This window comes from Leuciscus leuciscus (genome assembly GCF_965113295.1).
Source record: "Leuciscus leuciscus genome assembly, chromosome: 8".
Lineage (NCBI taxonomy): Eukaryota > Metazoa > Chordata > Actinopteri > Cypriniformes > Leuciscidae > Leuciscus > Leuciscus leuciscus.
Window position 1 is genome coordinate 37,363,108 of NC_138732.1, and position 13,405 is coordinate 37,376,512.

General features: G+C 43.9%; 1 long non-coding RNA gene across 1 annotated transcript; it reads right to left on the reverse strand.

Moving 5' to 3' along the window:
• Positions 1 to 1,358: 1,358 nt before the first annotated feature.
• LOC309504899 lies at positions 1,359 to 2,064 on the reverse strand. Its single transcript, XR_014208222.1, has 3 exons — positions 1,991 to 2,064; positions 1,828 to 1,904; positions 1,359 to 1,731 (listed from the first exon to the last, which is right to left on the reverse strand). It is a non-coding gene; the product is annotated as an uncharacterized lncRNA (long non-coding RNA).
• Positions 2,065 to 13,405: the final 11,341 nt, after the last annotated feature.

Genomic DNA, 13,405 nt, shown 5'->3' on the forward strand with positions numbered 1-13,405 from the left:
CTCGCCATCTTGCGAGAAATTATGCATACTCGGACTTGTGCAATGCTTGTGAATGTTTGAAAGTATTGTGTATAATGCATTTAAGATATGTGAGGGTATGATGTGTATTTGCTCGTTATGTGTAGTGGATATGTACAATGTGTTTGGGAAACATTAGCCACTAACATTGTTCATTCATTGTTATAAATAACCACAATACACATATGTTTGATTTGAGATCTTTATTGAAGATTGGGTCACACAGTATAACATAACTTACTAGCTTGTGAAACCAGTGACCAAACCTGTATTGTTTTAAAAGCAGAGTATTTAAACATGGTGGATGCGTTGTCTGATTGGGAGAAACCATGTTGGGTATGACGTAACTGGGGGTTTCCAATATTCCTGTAAAACACATTTATATTTGTTAATTCATTAGCTGCATTGTTTTATTGTGTAATTTAACCATGGATAGATGTTTTGTATGCATAAGAAGTGCATATGTAAGAAAGTAAAACTTACCTGTAGAGTGGTACACTCCAGGGGTGTGGCCTAGACTATAAATTGCTGCCAGAGTTAGTACATGGTGAGTAGAGGGTCAGGTTGGTTGTGTGAAGTGGAAGCAAAGAAGCGTGTGTTCAAGAAAGTTTGTTAATCAAACTATACAACTGCTGTTGTGACTACGTTCCCACAAAAACCTTGTAAATATTATACATTTTTCAACATTTTTTATTTTTCTTTGTTTTTGGTTTTTGTTGTGGGATTTGCACTTTCTGCAACTGGGATTTCCTGTCACCTTGGTCTTATTATGCCTCCGATCGCGAGGGAGATCGCTAACAGTCTCACAGCTCTCCAACAACAGTACCAAAAAATAAATAAACAATACAAAGAAGAACTTTACAAAGACTAAACTTTACAGTTCACAAAAAAAAAAAAAAAAAAAGTTTCTTCAACAAAATACACTCACTGTTCGAGGTGCGTGGTTGAAACATTTTCAATTAATCAAATAATAAAGAAACGAGAAAAGACACAAAAATAAACACTCTACATACAGACTAATATTCACACACACTCACAAAAGAAAAACATTAAACAAACTACACCAACCTACAGGGCTGAGTTCCCCACAGGAGTGATCACCAGAGCTAGTTATCCAAAAGCACTTCTAAACACACCACCGTGCACTTAGATCACAACCAAACACTAAAAGTGTCAAAAAAATAAATAAAAATAAACATAATAATAATAATGTGTCACATGGCAAACGTTGAAGAAGCACCACCACCACCACAAAAGATCCTTCACCCGTGGGACCTCAGCTCATGAAAGAAGATCAAAGATAGATAAATAAAACAAATTAAATTAAAGCACAGTTTAATATCACAATTTAGTCACGAGACAGAAAACAGTGATGGGTAAATTATAAAAATAAAATCACAATAAACAATATACTAATATTCAAAAAAGTAGGGAAAACAAATAAACAATTCAAACACCAAATGAGAAAGGGCTGGCATGAAGCCACCATGTAGTTTGTGCTCCAGCACCAGTTATCACGAGCGAGCCTCGAAATGATAATAGAAAATAAACAAATGAACCAGACAATGGACCAGACACTTGAAACCAGGCAACAACAATCCCCTTTTAGTTGAGCGATAACTGCGTTTTTGCAGCACGGCAGAAGAGAAGCGTAAGGGCTGTAACTATAGCGACAGCTGAGAACAATGATCGTCAAGAATAAGAGGGAGAATCCTGCGGCAAATACAAACAAAGAAAATCAAAATGTTACTAATAGTTACGCATCACCTGCTTGAATTCCCCATTTGTAACATGCAAGAAAACACTTACCTGAAATGGACGATGCCCTGCTCTATTATCCTTTCACAGGCAAAAAGTACACAGCTCTCAAATTACCCGCTGCTAAACTGGAGTACAGGGAACTGCACATTACTAAAAGCACATCAAGTATGCGAAGCTAGACCGTCTCTTGTGACAAAACTTTAACTCGTACCTGAGAGGTGAGCAGTCGTCAAATCCACTACTGAAGCAAGCCGAGGGAAACACAGAGAGACGAAAAGACAGGCTAGGATGCAACAAACGAATAGTAAATGCCACACAGTAATTAAAAAGTTAACAAACTGCTACGTGCTAACGGCACATACCTGCAGCTACTGTAAACAAACAGAAAGGGGAGGAGCCATCACAGGCTACAGCCAACCAGGTCTTAAAAAGGAGGCACTTTTCACTGATAGGTGATCACAAGTGTCAGTCATCACCACTTACTCCATTCCTTCTGTCACAACCAGATATGAATAATTGAGCAGACCTTCTCATTAAACCCACTCGTAAACAGTTATGTGAATGACAACCTCAAGGTATAATAACCATTGCCTCAGAACTACATTTCACATATACAAACAACTATCAAAGTCAAAGCTGTTTAGAGTGAACTATTAGTGGTTACACCGTCGACCCTTCTGACATGGGTAATTATAGATTTTGCATCTTCCATTTCTCTCAATGCTGTTTGAGAAAGTGGTCACTGCTCAACTTCACAACTATCTGTCATCACACAACCTTTATGGATGCTCCCAATCAGGTTTTCGCACTCCCCACAGCACTGAGATAGCACTCCTTAGGGTTGTAAATGATCTTCTTATGGCCATCGACTTGAGCTCCATCTGCATTTTAATTCTCCTTGACATCTTCTCTGCATTTGACACCATTTCTCACAGTATTCTCATCTCACGACTCTCTGCTCTTGGTATTTATGGAACTGTCCTGTCATGGGTAATTTCCTTCTTGTCAGATGGTCAGCATTACATTTCTATCCGTCAGGCTAAGTCCACTACTGCTCCTGTCTCACACGGTGTACCACAGGGTTCTGTTCTTGGGGCTTTACTTTTCATCATCTACAACCCTTAGGTCACATTATCCGTCAACATGGCTTTAACTTTCATTGCAGATGACACCCAGCTCTCTATTCTTTCCCAACGCACTGCTCCTTTCCCCACCAACTCCATTTTGTCCTGTATTGATTAAATAAATGCATGGATGACCAGTAATTTTCTCAAACTAAACATTGATAAAACAAATACTTCGGGTTGGCCCTTAAAATGTACATCCCATCTCTGTGTTGACAATATTGATGTTGCTGGTTTCCTAGTTCAACCTTCCACCACTGTTAAAAACCTGGGTATAATTTTTTGATTCTTCCCTCTCTCTCTTTCTCTGCTCATATCTCATCACTTACCAAATCTGCCTTTTTCCACCTCTGGAATATTGCTCATTTACATCCGTTTTTAAATATCAATGATGCTGAGACCTTAGTTGATACTTTCATTACTTCTCACCTAGACTACTGCAATTCTCTCTTTTTTGGCTTGCCCACCACTAAATATGCTCCAATGTATTCAGAACTCCACAGCCAGGGTCCTCACACATACCAAGACATCCTCCCACATGACTCCTGTTTTACGTTGGCAACCCGTTCATTTCCGTATGCAATATAAGGTGCTTCTCATCACATTCAAAGCCCTGATCTCATTCATATCTACACCCCTGCCCGCACTCTTAGGTCCTCTGAATCTGGGCCTGTATGTATAAAACTTCTAAGAAATGCTCTTAAGAATATTCTTAAGCCTTGAATTGAGTTTAAAAAAAAATCTTAGTAAAAAGTAGGACTTCTCTAAGAGTAGGAGACTTTTATAAAGAAGCTAAAAGCTTATACTTTCACTAAGTCTAAGCCTGATTCTCAAGTGCTGACTGAAGTGGGACTTAATTGTTGTGAACGTCCCGGGAATCAGTCAATGGAGAGAATGAGCGTCACGGCGAGTGACGTCATCGACCAGGAAGCTATAAAGCACCCCAGAATCATAAGCACGCCAGCTTCTGATGTTACTGAAGCAAGCGATCCAAGGGGATGCCGGGAGTATGGCAGGACACGCAGCGTCCGTCCCTTCGGGGAACTAGGGTTACATACGTAACCCGGGACGTTCCCCTTCAGGGACTACCGCTGTGTGTAATCGCAGTGGGAACGCAATACCCACGTCCCCATACAAACAAGTCCCCGTCGTGTGTGATTAAGAGACACAAGCCGACGAGAGAACCTGAGCCCCAGGAGTGGAGCTAAAATCAAGAGAATAAAATCGGACAAAAGTGTGCGGTGAGGACCAGCCTGCCCCATCACAAACGTCTTGAAGAGAAGCCCCTGAAAGAAGAGCTTTAGAGGCAGCCATGCTCCTGGTAGAATGGGCCCGTACAGCCAACGGTGAAGGCTGACCGGCCGAAACGTAAGCGAGTGAGATGGCCTCGACCACCCACTTGCTCATCCTTTGCTTAGATGCAGGACACCCCTTGTTAGGTGACCCGAAACAGACAAACAATTGTTCCGATTTCCTCCACAGGGCAGCTCTGTGGACATACGCATCTAAAGCCCTAACGGGGCACAGCAAATTAAGTTTCTCCTGGTCTGACGTCAAAAAAGGCGGAGGACAGAAAGCCTGCAGTATTATAGGTCTAACAGAAGTAGTTTGGTACCTTAGGAACATAACCTGGTCTCGGATGGAGAAAGGCCTTAGCCATGCCAGGAGCAAATTCCAGGCACGAGGGAGCCACCGAAAGTGCTTGAATATCTCCTATTCTTTTTAGAGATGAGATACAGAGAAGAAGGATAACTTCCGAAAACTTCCAGAAACTTTTCCGAAACTTCCTCAATGGGCTCGAAAGGAGCTAGGGAGAGACCTTCTAAGACAATGGCCAGGTCCCAAGATGGTACCCTTGTGCGAACTGCTGGCCTCAGCCTCAAGGTGCCACGAAGGAAGCGAGATATAAGTGGGTGTCTCCCGAGGGAAACTCCACTCGAAGGGGCGTGGTAAGCAGCTAAGGCCGCCACGTACACCTTCAGTGTGGAGTGGGATAACCCCGTGGAGAGACGGTCCTGCAGGAATTCCAGCACTGTACCAACCGGGCAGTTAACTGGGTCCTGCTGGCGCTCTCCACACCAAGAGGTGAAAAGTTTCCACCTCGCGGCATATAACTTCCTCGTGGCGGGAGCTCTGGATTGGAGGATAGTCTCAACGACCTCAGTCGAGAGACCAGAATCTATGAGCTGGGCCCCCTCAGAGGCCAAGCCCACAGCCTCCATAGTTCTGGGCGGGGGTGAAGGATCGACCCACTCGCCTGAGAGAGTAGGTCTCTCCTGATCGGTATCTCCAGGGGAGAGCCGTCGAGGAGAGACACTAGGTCCGCAAACCATACTCGGGCCGGCCAGAACGGGGTTATTAGCAGAAGACTGAGCCCGTCCCGGCGAACCCTCTCCAGAACTCCTGGGAGCAGAGCGATCGGGGGAAATGCGTACAGACGTAACCTCGGCCACGGATGTACCATAGCGTCCAACCCCAGTGGGGCTGGATGGCTGAGAGAGAACCACATTGGACAGTGTGATGTCTCTCGGGAAGCAAATAGGTCTACCTCGGCACGACCGAAATGTTCCCATAGGAGCTCCACCACCTCGGGGTGAAGTCTCCATTCCCCGGGCCTCGGCCCCTGCCTCGACAGGATGTCTGCCCCCTGATTTAAATACCCCGGGAGATAAATAGCTCTCAGCGAAAGAATTTTCCCCTGGGACCATAGAAGGATCTGACGTGCCAGTTTGTAAAGCGGGCGAGAACGCAGACCGCCCTGATGGTTGATATAAGAAACCACCGATGTGTTGTCTGTTCGGACAAGAACATGGTGGCCCCTTAGGTCTGGGAGGAAGTGTTTCAGAGCCAGAAACACTGCCAACATCTCTAGACAATTTATGTGCCATAGACGATGATGGTCCTGCCACAGACCCTGAGCTGGGCGACCACTCATGATCGCCCCCCAACCCGTGAGAGAGGCATCCGTCGTTAGCATTACGCGACGACAAGGAGCTCCCAACACAGGACCTTGGGACAGAAACCAAGGATCTTTCCACATGATCAGGGCGCGATGACACCGTCGCGAACTCATGATCATGCTGAGCGGATTTCCCCTCGGGGAGAATCCCTTGGTTCTGAGCCACCACTGTAGCGGTCTCATGTGCAAGAGGCCAAAAGGTATCACGTTGGACGCAGCTGCCATGAGACCTAACAGTCTCTGGAACTGTTTCACAGTGGATGACTGGCCTAGCTTGACCTGATCTACTGCGGCGAGAATCGAAGCAATACGGGCAGGTGACAATTGTGCCTGCATCGTCGTCTAATCCCACACTACACCGAGAAAAGTGGTTCTCTGTAATGGAGAAAGCACACTCTTCTTGGCGTTGAGCCTCAACCCCAATCTCTTGATGTGAGCAAGAACGACATCTCGATGCCGAACCGCCTGTTGTTCCGATTGAGCTAGAATTAACCAATCGTCGATATAATTCAGAATGCGGATGCCCTGCAGCCTTAGAGGGGCTATAGCTGCATCCATACACTTCGTGAATGTTCGGGGTGACAATGCTAGGCCGAACAGAAGAACCCGATATTGGTACGCTTCGCCCCCGAAAGCGAACCTCAGGAACTTCCTGTGTTGAGGGAGGATAGATACATGGAAGTAAGCGTCTTTTAGATCTATCGTGACAAACCAGTCCTCGGATCTGATTTGTGACACGATCTGTTTGAGAGTGAGCATCTTGAATTTGAGCTTCCCTACAGTGCGATTTAAGAGACGCAGATCTAAAATGGGACGCAACCCCCCGTCTTTCTTTGGAACGATGAAGTACCGGCTGTAATATCCTAACTCCCTGCTGGGGGGAGGAACTCGCTCTATAGCTCCTTTTAGCAGCAGAGTTTTTACCTCCTGTTCCAATACCAGAGCCTGCTCGGGGCCCACCACTGTGGGTAGAACCCCTCTGAACCGAGGTGGACGCGTTCTAAACTGAATAGCGTACACGTTTTCTATAGTATGCAGGACCCACTGAGATACATTGGGGAGAATTTTCCATTCCGCCAGAAACTCTACTAAGGGAACCAGCCTCTCGAGGCTGGCCTCTGGTTGAATATCCCGAGTGACAGACGCAGCGCCCTGTAGCGGCGCACCGGTGGGGAACAGCTGGTCTGGGCACTCCGCAGCCCTCCTCGGAGGGGGCGAGCGTCACTCGGGAAATCGCTCGCCGAGTCTCTCTACGCCCTGTATAGGCAGGGTTAGCAGAACAGACCCCTCAGGGCACTGGGAAAGACAGGGCACCGTGGTTTTGTGAGGTGTACTCAAGTCTTTCACGATGGGGACCACCCTCAGAGTCCTGGCGTTGATCGCGTCAGGATCTTTTCGATGCGGCCTTCTTGGCGACAATGACTGTCCTCAGATCAGCCCTGCCCCGCGAAGACCGCGTCTGAGAGCGCCCCGCCTCGTCTCTCCAATTTTGCGGGGGGACACGAGACGCAACACTCTGTTTTTGTTGCACTCTTTTAAAAGAACTACTCGGCGGCTGAGGCTGCCCTCGCCCAGCAGCCCCAGGAATTTTTACTTTGAGGAGAATAAATTTCTGAAACGCTGCTGATTGTCTTTTTTCTTCCTGGAACCTCTCAGTAACAGAATGTAAAGCATCACCAAATAAACCCACAGGGGATACAGGGGCGTCTAACAGAACAGATTTCTCTTTTTCTTGCATTTTACTTTGATTTAACCATAAATGCCTCTCTGTGGCCACCAGGGCTGCCATAGAGCGACCGATTGATCTGGCCGTCTGCCTGGTGGCTCGAAGAGCGAAATCAGCTGTCTGTCTGAGCTCATTGATCGTCTCAGCAGAAGTTTCCCCCTGCTCGCTAGCTTCCTTAAGCAGGTCAGCCTGATAAGCTTGCATAATAGCCATCGTATGCAAGCACGCAGCTGCCTGTCCCGCCGCCGAATAAGCCTTCCCACCAGCGCTGATGTATTTTGGTACAGGTCTGAGGTCTGGTGGGGAGAGCCGGTGCTTTCAGCGATGATGCCGATTCGGGATAGAGACAGCTCGCGAGCGTCTCCTCCGCCCTCGGCATCGTCACATACCCACTAGATTTAGCTCCCATAATATTTGAATAAACATTGGAAGTGTGTGTGTAAATTCTCGCTGACATTGGTTTAACCCAGGTCTTCATCACCTCGGTGTGAAGATCAGGGAAAAAAGGCAAACACCGGCGAGAAGGCTGAGTGCGTGTGGGCAAAAATCTATCATCAAGTTTGCTTTTAATATGAGACTCCTGCCTATCAGATGGCCACTCAATGCTGAGCTTTTCAACAGCACGGGAAAGCACATTAACAAGCTCATCATCGGGCGGAGACGGGAATGACGAGTCTCCAGCCTCCTCTGATCCGAAGCTTTCAACATCCAGCTCCTCAGAACTGGATAGCTGAAGCTCTGGAACAATATGTGCCTCAACCCGGGGAGAAGTAGCGGCGAACCGCGCTTCCACAGCCAGGATAGAGGCACTGGATCTCTCCGGTGAAGGCTGAGATAGGGCGGGGCCCGTCTCACACCCCTCGGTGAGATCCATTTGCGATCCCCACGACATGCGCCTCCGCTCTGCCTCAACAGAAGCGGGACCCGAGCCGCGGGGAGCGCGCACTGAACCGCCCTCCTCGAAGAGCGATCGGCGAGAGCGCAAGGTCCTCATAGGAAGACGCTCACAATGCTCACAATCAGCCCCCTCGAGAGCTGACTGGGCATGCTGCACTCCCAAACAAGCCACACATAGTTGATGCGAATCCCCGCCTGTGATGTATCTAGTACAGGGGGGAACGCATCTCCTATAATGAGACTCGCTCGTCATTTTCTTTTGGCTCATTTTTGGTTTTTTAATATATAGAGATATATAGTGAAAACTCCTGCCAGGGACAGACAAACACTAAATAGACAGTTCAAACACACACAGAGCACTGCTGAAGTAACAGAAGCTGGTGTGCTTATGATTCTGGGGTGCTTTATAGCTTCCTGGTCGATGACGCTCATTCTCTCCATTGACTGATTTCATTCATGCTTCAGACGCACTACGCTGGAGGCGTTCCCACTGCGATTACACGCAGTGGTAGTCCCTGAAGGGGAACTAAGGCCTACAATGATTTCAACCCAAAATGGCCGCCCTCAACCACTGAATCAGCCATCAATGGATCCAACAACTCAGGGAAGCTTGCAATCCTCATAAAAGTGGCTTTATTTTGCTGCAAGATTTGAAGATCAATTGGAAAGTCAATGAACTGCCAAACAGTAGTGGCCAAAGGTGAGGCAAAGGAAAATTTACAGATTCACCCTTTATTGAAATAGTATTAAAAATGTGTTTTTGTAAGCATATTGTGTAGTTGTGCTTGGAGTCAATTGTTTATTTGTAGGCTAAAAACACAATGAAACATGCCAAACAGACATATTGTACAGACATATTTTTAAGCCAGGCTATCATACAAAGAAATTATGAACACACGAAAAAACAAGAGAGGACAATGAAATATTAATAACTGACTATATGTTGCAGACAATGTATGTTTTGTTTTTTTCCTGTGAGCTTTTTACTTTTTCTAAAACCTGTAGCTGTAGTTTGCCCTTTTTTGTCACTTAATATTCAACAATATTATTGATCTGCCTGCAATGACACCATTGTCTCAGAGCTGAACTGAGCTGGACGATGACATCACTGTTTTCTCCAGAGCTGCTGTATAGAAAAAATAAATAAATAGATAACTAATGATTTTTACAATATAAATGAATCAACACTGAACTTACTTAAGCTGGACAATGGCACTATTTTCTTCTAGAGCTGCTGTACAGCCAAAACTAACTTTGTTGCGTTATTTTCCTGTAATCAATGTAAATCTGATTTCAAAGCCCACCTTAAAACATATCTTTAACCATATGTTTTTCTGATCCCTAGTCTCATGATCTGGTTCGTGTTATGTATGTTATGTTTCTCATAACATAATGTGTAATGTGTATATTTCTCTACTCTGTGTACATTTATGCCCATCTTTATGTCTGCTGTCATGCCTATATGATTTACTATTGTAAAGCGACCTTGAGTTTGTAGAAAAGTACTATATAAAAAAAACAGCCCGAACTCACGAAAGTGCGTTTCTACAGCACGAATTGTATTTTTCGTGCAATTTATACGCATAAAACAGTTTTTACATGCATATGATACACAGTTTTCGCGTGCACGTACTCCACACCACTAATCCTACCCAAGGGGTTTACAGTGCGTTTCATATGCACGTAAAAAATATTTTTTCCGTATAAATTGCGTGATAAATTCAATTTGTGCTATAGATACGCATTTTCATGAGATCGTGTTGAATAAACGTATTATTATAATTATTATAACATGCAAAAGACACAATATTAAATGTTTCACATTTGTCACATGTAGTTGGTGTGTGGCTTTTAATTTTTTTGGCCTGTATGTAAAGTTAAGATGATGATTTTGAGGATGTAAGTTTTGAATGAAGTGTTTTCTTTTGCAAGATAAGTGTGAGGTTTTGCATGTTGTGTTTTGGGATATTGTGTGTACAGTTTAGAAAAAGAAAAAAACATAGTTTCAGAAATTGAGAGTAGGCAACTGAAAAAAAAATTGTATGAACAAATACACAGTGAAACTAACATCACAATTCATAACTATTTAGTGTTTTTGTTTGGTGCCCATTTTGTACATTCTTCACACTCCACTGTTAGTTTTAGGGGTGGAGACGCATGATTTGAGGTATAATTTAACAATAATAATAATACATTTTATTTATAACACACTTTACATCAATTCAATGACCTCAAAGTGCTACAATGCAAAACAGAGTAAAAACAGAGACATTAAAATAACACTTTTAGCCATAAAAGGCTTTTCTAAAAAGATGGGTTTTAAGGCCTTTTTTAAAAGAGTCCACAGTCTGTGGGGCCCTTAGATGGACAGGGAGAGCATTCCACAGACTGGGTGCAACTGAACAGAAGGCGCGGTCACCCATAGTTCGAAGAGGCTGGAGGAGGTTGGCCTGTCCAGAGTGGAGATGGCGTGATGAGGAAAGGGGGGTGATGAGTTGTTTGAGATATAAGGGGGCAGTGCCATAGAGGCACTGGTAGGACAGAGGCACTGGTAGGACAGAAGGGAAACTTTGAATTCAATCCTGTACTGGACAGGAAGCCAATGGAGCGATTTGAGGATGGGTGTGATGTGGTGGTACTTCCGCACGCCCATCAGGATCCTAGCAGCACAGTTCTGAATGTACTGCAACTGCTGGATGTTCTTGCTTGGGATCCCAATGAGGAGTGCGTTGCAATAGTCCAGCCTGGAGGAAATAAAGGCGTGGACAAGTTTTTCGGCATTGGGGAAAGTGAGTATGGGGCGGAGTTTTGCAATGTTCCTGAGATGAAAGAAGGAGGTTTTACAAAGATGTTTAATGTGGGCCTCAAAGGTCAAGTGAGGGTCCATTCTAACACCGAGGTTTGTGACTGAGGATGAGAAGTGGATGTTGTGGCCGGAGAAGGTGATGCTGGTGAAAGTGGATGACCGGGTCTGGTGCGGAGTGCCAACAAGAATGGCTTCCGTTTTTGAGCTGTTGAGTTGCAGAAAGTTAGCCCCCATCCGCGCAATTTCACTGTAAACAGTGCAGGATGAGTTACACACTCAGGGTTAGAAGTTTGTTCAGATCTTGAGTCCTTAATATTCGCAATAGTAATAGTAATGCTTGTCTTGAGAGTGTGTGACTGATATAGAGTGACAGAAATCAGGAGGAAAAAAACTGAAATGATACTCACACCAGTGCTGAAAGATTTTAAAGTGATCCTGACTAGAGTCTGATGATTTATGCAGTGAAAGCGACAGAGAGTGAAAAAGAGGAGATTTAGGAGATTAAAGGAGCAGGACTGGATTATTTCGTGTTTTAATGATGCAAATGGAAATGTTAATGCTGTGGAAAGAGAGTAGAGTATCTCTCCACTCACTGACACAATTTTATGTATGGTTTATTCTCCTGTATGAGGTCTTGGCTCTGTGAAACATTGATTTTTAGCATGCATGTTCACTTAGTGTGTGTACTTAGTGTGTTAAAGAAGTAAAAATGCACAGTTTCTGTTAATGCTATTGCACTGTTTCTAACTGGTCTTCAGTGTTAGGCAAGCTATTTGGAAAATGTAGTGAGCTAAGCTAGCAGTTACTCTATGTAGTGATATTTGTGATATGTGTAAAACATCACAATCAGTAAATGAGCTATCACTCCACGACAGTATATGAACCTGGGCCTCGTATAAAACTTATAAGAAATGCTCTTAAGAAAAGTCTAAAGCTTTGAATTAAGTGTCAAAAAATAAATTCTTAGTAAAAAGTAGGCCTTCTCTAAGAGTAGGAGACTTTTATAAAGAGGCTTAAAGCAACTTTCAGTAAAGTATAAGACTGATTCTTAAGTGCTGACTGAAATGGGACTTAAGTGCTGCAAACTAAGGACTACAATAATGCCAACCCAAAATGGCCGCCCTCAACCACTGAATCAGCCAATAGTGATTCTGCAAAGGTGAGGTCACTGCAGCATGACACCAATCATTTAATGTAATTATAATAAAAACATTTAATTAAGACACTGAAACTTTAATATTTAAATAAATAAAAAAATGTATTGCTTTGCATTGTGCAAAATTATCACAAATTAGTATTGATGCTGTGGAATCCCACAGTGAGGGAAAAAGTGAGGAAAATGAAAATTGTCAGATTCACCCTTTATTCAAATAGTATTAAAAATGTGTTAAAGATTTTGTAAGCGTATTGTGTCACTGTGCTTTGAGTCAGTTGTTTATTTGTGAGAACACAATGAAACATTACAAATTGTACAGACATAATTTTTAGTCATGTCATATAAATAAATTATGAACACATGAAAAAACAAGAGAGGACAATGAAATATTAATAAATGACTATGTTGCAGACAATGTATGATTTTTTTTTCTCCTGTGAGCTTTTTACTTTTTCTAAAAACCTGTAGCTGTAGTTTGCCCTTTTTTGTCACTTAATATTCAACAATATTATTGATCTGCCTGCATTGACACCATTGTCTCAGAACTGAACTTAGCTGGACGATGACATCATTTATCTATACAGCCGCTCTGGAGAAATCAGTGAACTAAATAGATAACTAATGATTTTTTTACAATGGAAATGAAAGCTTTAGCATAAGTTCTGCTAGGAAGACTAAATTGTTACTTCACTTATTACCTTCTCCTCTATCCAATCGTGTTCTAATACTTGTAGTATAAAAGATCGGTACTTACACATGTCTGAGTTTGCAGATGCTGAGTTTGCTTTCATTCAACTCCATCCTCCCCACCACCACCACGATGGTCCCTTCCCATACCTCCCCGGGGGCCTCTCACTCTAACTCAAACCCTAACCCATACCTCCCCGGGGGTCTCTCAGTCTAACTCAAACCCTAACCCATACCTCCCCGGGGGCCTCTCACTCTAACTCAAACCCTA